A 9,561-nucleotide genomic window follows, 5' to 3' on the forward strand; every position below is an offset into this window, starting at 1 on the left:
GACCCAGGAGCGGGCGTACTGGGGGAGAACTGGAAAGGACCCTACCAAGTTGCCCAGGTAGTGTCCCCTAACACCTACAAGCTAGCACGCTTGGATGATACCATGGTACCCAGAGCGTGGAACACAGAGCACCTAAAAAAAAATACTATCAGTAAGACCCCCATATCTGAGGCAGGAATGTCTTCACTTTGTCTAAGTATGCAATGTTAGGTTAAATAGTTAAGAATTAAGAAGGTTATCTCGAAAGCCTCAATAGATGCAATACTGCCATGAACAGCTTTGTAATCTACATATCTTTAATGAGAATATTTCCTTTTCCATCCCAGTTTTTATTTTCTCCATGAAAACACTCATATAACAGAAATGCACACACGGTGGGGATAAAACGACCAAAGTACTCAACGAGATAAATCTCACCGACCACTTGGGGGGCATAGTACATAGAAAAAAAAAGATATAAAGAGGAAAACCTTGTAAGGAACCTCTTGAATTCATGAGGGTTAGCTACCCTTATGGATATCAAGGGAGCCAAAAGGTCCTATAGGGATAACCTCACAACAAAGGCTAAACACTTCCGCGAGGGGTATGGTCTCAATGAAGGCATCTGCTGATGAACCTGGAGCACTTCTTGGGTTCATAACGATTAGCTACCCTTATGGATGTCAAGGGAGCCAAAAGGTCTCACGAAGATAACCCCCTAATAAGGGCCAACATCTCCACGAGGGGGAAAGCCTAAGGGGGACATCCACCAATATGCCTGGAGCGACCACCAAGCCGTCTAGCCAAAATGGGTCTTAAAAGAGACCCTTGTAAAGATAGTACTATGCATGATGACGAGAGGGAAGCTTCTCGCATAAAATAACAAGCGCGCACAAGAAATATATAAAAGGATAGTAAGAACCCAAAAGGTCAACATATCCTTACAAGCAGCCAAGATGCACCAACAAACACATGCGAAACGCAAAAGGAACCCCTTCAGAGTAAAGAAGTGCTGATAAGAAGCCTAATCAGATAAAAGAACATAGTAGTGTTCTGTCACAAAATAAGAATAAACCATGAGGACTTGTTAAAGTTCCCTGTGAGAAGCAAATGACCTGGAGAAAACTCACATGCACAATAATTAAGTAGCATTCCAACCAAGTCAAAATAAGTAGATTTAAAACTCCCATGCAAGGGAGCAAAAGACAGGGCAAAAAAAAACTTCATAGTTTCCCATCGCGAGCATTCCATTCGGCAACCATAGCAACAACATGGTCATCGAATGAGGAGAAATCAAAGCCAGGATTTTGTTTCCACAACCATAAAGGGTGCGCTCCATCGATTTATACTCATCCTCTATCAATTCTACCTCAAGAGCAACGATCCTTTCCTGTAGTGCCTCTGCCTTGGCTTCTGCTCTGTGGTGTTCCAGAATATTTACTTAACTAGCTAGATATTAGTAGTAGTTAGTATTAGTTAGTAGTATGTTAGTTACTGTGGATTTTGGTTCAAGTTGGGACTTAGTTGGAAACTCATAGCAACAGTTATGGATTTTATACGTTTAACCTATAGTTTAAGAATATTAATTATAACATAAGGTTTGGTTAATATTGCTGGTCCTAGATATATTATTTATTATAACCTATGGTTTAGATAGAGCCATTCAGAGCATGACACTTGTCATAATCATGATTATTAAGGAATTAAGTATTTTTGATGGATAGTTTTAATAAAAGAAAGATCTAGAAGCTCTAGAACCTTCCAAAAGTTGTTAGAATCGTATTATGACTCAGTCAAAGCTGTTTATCCAATTCAAATTATGCTAAAAAAGTGCAAATACGTGTTTAATATATCTACGTATGTCAATATATCGCAGCATAGGGGCCGATATATTGCCTACGGAAGATACAAAAAACACGCCGAATTTACACGAACGATCGAACAAGCCTCGGGAATACTGGGGGAGGCGATATATCGATTAGGGTGGGCGATATATCGGCTCCATGGGTACAGTTTTGAAAGTTTGACTTTTTGAATTTTAAAAATACCCTTAACCACTTAGACCTGCCTTTGAATGATTTTGATCGAGTTATGGGCGTCAGTTGAACGAAAATTCAAATCTTTTTCATTTTATAATCATTTATTTATTCGAATTAAAATGGGTTAGTTTCACTCCTTGACTTCTATAAATAGGACCTAGTGCTCAGCCATTTCCTTCATTCTTCGAGCATTTGATCAGAGCCTCCAAGGTGCTAGTGTTACTATAGAAAGATACGCTTGGATTTTGGGTTAAAGTTTTATTATTCTAAGCTTTTATAAACACTTGGGAAGTGAGAAATAGTGTGATTTCAGTATTGAGGTTTAAACCAATTCATAAGGTCATTCAAGGTATTCCTATTCCTTAAGTTCAATTCTATATAATTCTTTAGTTTCTTTTATTCAGATCCTAACTCTTGTTATTGATTCTTGATTATGTATTTAAGTTCTTGAAACTTAAGTTCTTTCTTGGCAAGTTTCTTCTTGATGGTTTAGTTCCCATATTCATCTTTAATCTTAAAGATTCTCACCCTTTTGTACTGTTGGTTTATAGGAGTTTCTAAATCTCGTCCTTGTTCCCAAATATCCTGGCTTTTGGTAAGGAAAATAGGATAGATTTTATATGCTTATATGTTATGATATGTTTATGTTATAATATGTTCATGTTATGATATGTAAGAATATGTCTTGTAGTCCTTGGGGCTTATAGTTGCTTAGCTAGCAAACCTCAATGCTTTTATGTATCTTGAAGCTTATATTTGCTTAGCTAGCAAACCCCAATGTTATTATGTTGATTGGGGCTTATAGTTGCTTAGATAGAAAACCCCAAGATTCCCATGATCATGGGTTAGAGTTATGATATATGTTTTATAGTATGTGGTTATGATATAGTCTTATGTTTATGATTTATGTTATATGATTGTTAGTAGATTTTCCTTGCTGGCCATTAGGCTCACTCCTTTATTTTTAGTGTGATGGAGGCGGAAGGATTCTTGGTAGCTTGGCTTGTGTGTTAAGGAAGAATGGACTGAAATGGCTGCGTGTCGATCGAGGATGACGTTTATTTTAGTCTTTTGAACTATATTTTTCTTTTGTAATTCCGCATTTAGTTTTTGAACAATTGATTTAAAATTATGTTTTATGTTTTACAAACAATGGGTACCCATGCCATATTACATTTTACTTTATAATTTTATGTTATTGATACAATAATTATTTTAGAGTTTTAATAAAGTTATGATTATTTCTTATGTTTTCTGCAAAAGTAGTAGCTAAGTCTAGTAGTTTTTAATGGTCCAAGGTCTTAGAAATAGTTGGGTCATTACATGCTCTCTTCCTACTCTTAGACGAAGAGGAAGCCTTCACAACAACCGCTTCTTCCTTGAGGTTGGCCTCAACAAGCTGCTTCTTGAGCTCCTGGATTTTAGCTGTTAGACAGCATTTTTCCACCTCGGCCAAGGACAAATCTCACGCCGAAGTTGTTAAGCGCTGAGCCACGGGATAAGTCTAAAAAGAAAAAGGGTGCACATTTAAGAGGTCGAGATATAGGAAATATATATACAAGGAAGAACACTCACAATAGAATATCGCAAGATACAAAGTTAGCCAGGTTGTGGACTGCATAAGAGCCTCCCTCAGCTCGGTCATGTTAAAACTCTCAAGGATCCTCCACTCGGTCTTTACGATATCCTCAGCAGCACAGGTAAACCTTTGTACGTAAAGAGCTGACATATGATTTACCCATGGTGCCTCACTAAAACCAGGGGCGACTGGATGGACATGTATAGATGATCCACTGGTTGAGCGAGGTGGAGGACCTCCAGAAAGGCCGTAGCTAGGGAAGCAGGTAGGGGAAACATTAAACTCTTCATAAGAGGGCAAGACAACGCCTTGGATTGGGAAGTGTAGCTCGCCAATGGGAGGCTGCATCAGGATTTGCAGTAGCAGGAGACGTGTGGGTTGGCTGCTTGGACTCAGGATAAGGTTCATCTTCAACCAATCTTCATCTCCGTTAGAGGAGTTTGAGCTTGCTGGAAGGACCTTTTTCTTTTGCTCCGTGACATACCACAGGAAATTCAGATCAGAGACGCCTGATAGACCATAGGCATTGAGGTTTGCCGTAGTAAAATGGTAAGCCACCATCTTCTCCGTGATGTCAACCTTAGCCAAGTTACACAAAGAAGCTTTTGATCAGATATTTTTGGAGGAGGGAGGTCTCCTGAACCACCATGTCGATTGTCAGCTTAACGGGAACGAAAGAAAAAAGAAAAGAAAAACCGAAGAACCCTTCCCGACAAGTAAATGAAAATACATACTGTGCTTACTTGGAGAGGTGTGGAAGTGTTTACGAACCGAGGGGCAGCCCATAACAAAGAAGAAATTCTGCTTCCACTAACCAGGATTAGAAACACCACCCTCAATCAACGGAACCTGGGTGTTGGTCTTCTGCAGAAAATAAAAGCCCTTCGACTTAGGAGATGACATAAGGTTGTAGTGCACCTCATTCGCCGTAGGAGCGCAACCTATGCATCTCATATACGCCATATATAGACAGCTGCGAGTCAATCGACAATTTGGCGCTAGCTAAAGTGGAGCAAGCTCGAAGTACTTTAGTACCTCTTCAAAGAATGGATGGAGAGGAATCGTGCCTCCCGCCTTCAATATATGTTCACTAAACGCCATAAAACCACGGGGTGGCTAATGTGCCCGACACATAGGAGTGGCACGTAGCGTTGGAACTCACCACTTATATGGTACTTCCCTATCAGTTCCATCAATTTATTCTCTGACATGTGGGAGACAAGGGAAGTCGTTAGTAGGGGACCAGAATCTGGATAGCGCCACATTTCGATGACTTCTCTTTGACATATCTGCATGACCAAAAGAAAAAGGTGATGTTAGTACTGGACATTTTACCTTCCACTTACATTTATGCCGTTGTCTGCCTGCGGAAGTTTTCTACCTAAGTGTTGGAGGTGAAAGCATTAGAAATGGATACTCTATGGACAATGGTTGAGGAGATCTAGAGGTGGCTTCGAAATCTCTATAGAAAGCTTCCTCATAAAGAGGAGAGCCAGGGGGTGAAGGTTCAGGTGGAAGGTTCCCTTCCATAAACGTCAACTCTTTTTGTAAATCTAGGAGACTCGCTCTGAGACTAGCAATGTATTTGTCAAGATCCCTAGGAGAGGTAGCCCCCACACCCCTCAAAACATAATCTATCTCACTTTTAATAACCCAAATTTGTTGCCTAAGTGCAGTTAATCGCTCCAAATGATACATATGGGCCTTCCTTAAGATCTCGCGTGCATGGTCTGGGTTATTTATAGATGGCTCCGAATCCGACGAAGATAACTCTATGGGTTCAACTCCAGGAGGTACGCTAGATGACTCGTCAAAAGCCATGTGACAACGTCTCATAACGAGCATAGGTGCAAATGTGTGTGCAATATGTAAGGTGCTACAAGATACAAGAAGAGCGGGTTTAAAACCCCTGGATGTTTATACATAAAAGGAGAGTCAACCATGGGAGATGATAGTGTGTGCGTAAGGTGACCTTACTTATGGACGCGAGCACAAGGCTCCATGTGAAAAGGAACTGGGGCTAAAACAATACCACCCCCGAATGGTAACTAAAACCCCCAAACTTGAAAATGTTAAAAGAATGGCCAGGGGAATACCTCGAGTAGGTAAGGGACCACTATTGGAGGCTCGTAATCACAAAGAACGCCCACCACCACCTCTGCCTCAAATCCTCGCCTACAAGAAGAAAAGCGGTGGAAAAAAAACAATTTTCAATTCCCAAATAGAAATACGAATATCTATATACAAAAAAAAAATGTTGTTGTGGGGGATAGAACCACCCACCTCTTGGAAGATTTGAAGACTAAAGCACCACCAAGCTAAGAGAAATGAGTGTAGTAATTTTCTTTAGGCAGAAGACCTATTTATAGGAGGCTCAAGCTCATCCTAGCCATCAAATCTAATATTTGATCTATGGTAAAGAATGAAGCCAAACACCTGCATTGGGATCTGCGAAGCCAAATGATAGAGTCACATTTACCCTCAAGGAATCATAAGGATCACCATCCGAAAGTGTGTTATTTCATACCACCAAATCAAAGAAACCACTAACACCACGATTGGTCTAAAGACACCATACCAAAAAGTCTACTAGAGCGCCTAAAGGCCCTCTAGTAGACTGGGGGGCAAGTGTGGATGCCAAAATTTCAGTTACACAAGGCCCCCGCCTCGCGTCCCTCAAAAGATAGGCTCGGGATGGACACAACCAAGCCCAACCTAGTGCCTTGCACTAAAGGCCTTGCAAGGCATGGCCTCGCCTACATGCCTCTGTCTCGCGCGCATCACCTCGTGAAGCATGCCTCGCCCATAGGCTTCTGTTTTGCGCGCGATACCTTGCGATGCATGGCCTCGCCCATAGGCCTCTGTCTTGCGCCAGCCTCTCGCGAGTCATGCGCTCGCCCACGAGCCTCTGCCTCGCGTCAAAATCTTGTGAGGTGTAGCCTTGTGCATGGTCCTTAACCCCGTGTTGGAAATTTCAAGAGGTTCTTGCGTCCCATACTTCTTGGGACCATGCCCTCCGTGATAACCTATAAGGGCTTCAATGCCTGAAGGACATAGGAATAGGGTGCGTTGTGAGGATAAAAACCAACACATGACTCTGAGAGATCATACAGGTACAAAGTACATACGGGGGTACGATCCTGAATATCACAGGTATCAGATCCTAATCTCCACGCTAGAAAAGTAGTGGTCGTACGAGTTAGGTACGTGATGTGGTCCCTCCTAGCCAACCTCTTACATTTGTACTAAACAAATGGTGGAGGCACAACCGAGTAGTAAAATTAAGGTGCTCCTGCAGACCTTTTGCGTGTGCTTGAGGCGACCACCACTCTCCCAACACCACTACAATCCATAGTCTGCCCATATTTGGACATCTTCCCCTAGGTCCACCATGTATAGTGAGCCAATAGTGCTCTCCTATAAATAGGACATCCCTTCACCTGAGAAGGGGATTGAATTTTTGGAGTTTTGTAATCATCCATTGCTAATGAAAACACACATTCTACATTCTTTCTATTTTCCATTATGAAATTCTAGCATTCACACTTTGTGTTCTTGAAACCATCAGAAAGTTTGCTTAAAGTACAGTCGATTTAAGTTTGCTTATTTTACAACTCACAAAGTTCTTGATCTAACTTAGTTAACGAGTTCTTACCGTCAACAGAGACTATCTAGATGATTTTATCCAAGGTACAGGGGGGACCATGGGCCTATGAAATCAAGCTCCAATAAGTTATCATAAATTTAACAAATAAAATTTCTAACTTATTAATTCCTCGTGACTCCACTAAAGACTCAGAATTGCACTCTTCAATTCATAGAATGCTTTATAACAAATATAGATACGTTATTAATTATCCATTTTTACAACCATAATGTAACGCCCTGGATAACCAAGATCGTCACACTATGTGTTTAAAATAGTGCTAGACTTGCTAATCAAGTCGTTTGAACATAAATGTGTTGCTAAAGTCAACTGACAGGTTAGGGTTAAAAGATTTTGATCGTAAAAATGCTGATTTTTATTAAAATAAGAGTTTGATACATGGGATACCAAAAGTAATGTTTACATGGCGGTTACAACCCTCAAAGTAAATACAACAGTAGCCAGCCTAAATGGAAAAATACAAGTTTGAGCTCTAGTCCCTGTAATTTCCTCGGTCGTGGCGGTCAAGCAGCTGCCGATGTACACTCTGCCCCCAAAGCTCTCCAACTCATGGCTGGTCCAGCTTTCCCTTGCCTTTACCTGAACCACTAGCACCTGTGAGCTAAGGCTCAACAAGAAAACCAAATTCAACAAGCATAGATAATAATAGAATATACATAGTAAACTTTAGATCAATCAGTTTAATTAACAGCAGAATACAAGTTCTAAACTAGGCAACGATAATAGTTAAATCCAAACATATAAATCAACCTTAATACTAAAATTGGCGTCGGCGCCCTTAGGCCGAGCCCTCTGGTTATTTAGTTGATCCCGAGTCGCTTAAGCCGAGTTGCGTTCAGTACGCTCAACATCAGCCTTGGCTCTCTTAGGTTGTGTTTTCACATCACACATCACAAATATACATGTTACATAACACATATGTTCATTTACAGGGAATCTCAGTCCCATTAACAACTCGGGTGTAGTTTAATTACCTCAATTCCTGAGCGGAGGACGCAGAGCAATCCCGAGTACGATCCTTAATCCCGAGCCTCAACGGTAACCCTAGTCACAAGCGACAATGGATAACTATAAAAATCTAATGCAGTTAAATTCTTCGGAATTCAACACTAACCTCTGGGACCTCGAATTATACTAAAATAATTAGTAGAATTCATCCCGAGCACTTAGGTTTAAGTCCATGAGCCTAAAGACCAATCTTGGTTATGGCTGCCTAGGCGGGCCGCGACTTGGCCCTAAGGGTCGCTGCGCATCCCAAATCAGAGGCGCCAACCTCTTATCCCAGAGGGGAGGCGGGCCGTGACTTGCCCCCTAAGGTTGTGGTGCCCCCACGAATCAACAAGCCCACATGGCTTTTTGGGGCACCCGCGGTGCCCATGAACAAGGTCGTGGCGCACCCCCGTGAACCCATAAATCCCTGGGTTTTCAGCATTTTCCCCAACTCACAGACTTAGAATTCACCCCTAAATACATACCCAATCCAAAACTAGGTCCAGAATTCTCAATATCACCTCATAAACAACACATATAACCTAGAATACTAGTTCAATCTTGCTTAAATGCCCAAATTCAGAATCCCCTCAAGTATCCCTCAACATGATCACAATCAACTAGAAATTCAACCACTTAAAACCTGAAACCTTACCACAGTGATAACTAAATCCTCAGTTGTCCCTTGCCTAATCCTAGCTTCAATTCTTCAATCCCCAAGCATCAATTCCCAGGCTTCTCCTTTAGCACTTCAAAAATTTCAAGCACAAGAGAGGGAGAGAGAGAGAACTTGCAAGAGAGAGAGAGAGAGTTTGAGAAGTGTTCCTAGTGGTTCTGATTGTTTCCTAGAGTCTCATATGAGTATATCTTTTAACCAAAAGACCAAAATACCACTCAAGACAACTCATCCCATTTGTTTCCCTTAAGGGAAAAATGATCATTTTCCCCGCTTCCCGCTAATTCCTCGAATCGCCCTACAAATTCCCAATTGATCTCGACATGCCCAACTAATTATCAAATACTTACTCATTACTCAATAAATCCCAAATATACGTTACATTCCCCAAAATACCCCTTGGCTCACCCTGAGACGGGTATTAAACCCTGCTGTGATTATTCCGCTAATCCACTCACTAGGATCGCCTCGAGCCGTATACTGGAAATATATCCACATAATAATGTGGTCCCAAACATTTAACGCATATAATCACATTTATACCATTTACGGGCCAAAATTACAGACATGCCCTTAAAAACAAGAACAAGCCCACATGCATATTTAATACTTATAAACATGCATTTAAAAT

This window comes from Humulus lupulus, chromosome 4, assembly GCF_963169125.1.
Source record: "Humulus lupulus chromosome 4, drHumLupu1.1, whole genome shotgun sequence".
NCBI lineage: Eukaryota > Viridiplantae > Streptophyta > Magnoliopsida > Rosales > Cannabaceae > Humulus > Humulus lupulus.